The sequence below is a fragment of the Sinocyclocheilus grahami genome, unplaced genomic scaffold (assembly GCF_001515645.1).
Source record: "Sinocyclocheilus grahami isolate Dianchi unplaced genomic scaffold, SAMN03320097.WGS_v1.1 scaffold4296.1, whole genome shotgun sequence".
Taxonomy (NCBI): Eukaryota; Metazoa; Chordata; class Actinopteri; order Cypriniformes; family Cyprinidae; genus Sinocyclocheilus; species Sinocyclocheilus grahami.
Window position 1 is genome coordinate 12,839 of NW_015509262.1, and position 930 is coordinate 13,768.

Below are 930 nucleotides of genomic sequence, written 5' to 3' on the forward strand. Positions count from 1 at the left end.
GTTAATAATACTAAGGTTCAATAATATATGGTTAATAATGAAGGGTTAATGTGGTTAATAATAATAAAGGTAAAGTTTTAATATGGATAATAATAAGCGTTTAAAAATAGTGTTTAAATAATTACATAAGGGTTTAAATATAAAGGGTTAATATGGGTAATAATAATGGTTTATATTGTTAATAATAATAAGGGTTAAAATAAAATGTTAATATGGATTTATATTAATAAGGATTAATATTGTTAACAATAAAGGGTTAATATGGTTAATAATAATAATAATGGTTAATAATAAGGGTTAATTTGGTTAATTATAATAAAGGTTAATAATACGGGTTAATATGGTTAATAATAATAATATATATTAATAATAATACTGTATATATATGAAATGGCTCATCCAATAAGATTTTAGATCAATACCTATGTTTTATTAAATCTATTTTGTAAAATAACTTTGGGAACACATTATAGTAATGTTTCATTTATTACCATAATGTAAACTATGTTAGTTAACATGAACTAACAATAAAAAATACAGCATTGACTAATATATTATTGAAATCATAAGTCGTATCTGTTAATATTATTTAATGGACCTGAGCTGAAATGATCTAACAATGAACAGCTGTATTTTTATTAACATTAACAACGATTAATAAATGCTGAAACAACTGTATTGCGGATTGTTAGTTAAAGAACTAACTAAAGCTAACTAATGAAATCTTATTGTAAAGTGTTGCCGAAACTTCATGTTTCAAATGTTCACATGAGTTGAGGTCAATATTATATCCAGCTTTATCCGCATACATACAGAATACACATGTCAAGTGATTTATACTATATGAGACCCTGGAGCACAAAACCAGTCATAAGGGTCGATTTTTCAAAATTGAGATGTATACATCATCTGACAGCTGAATAAATAAGC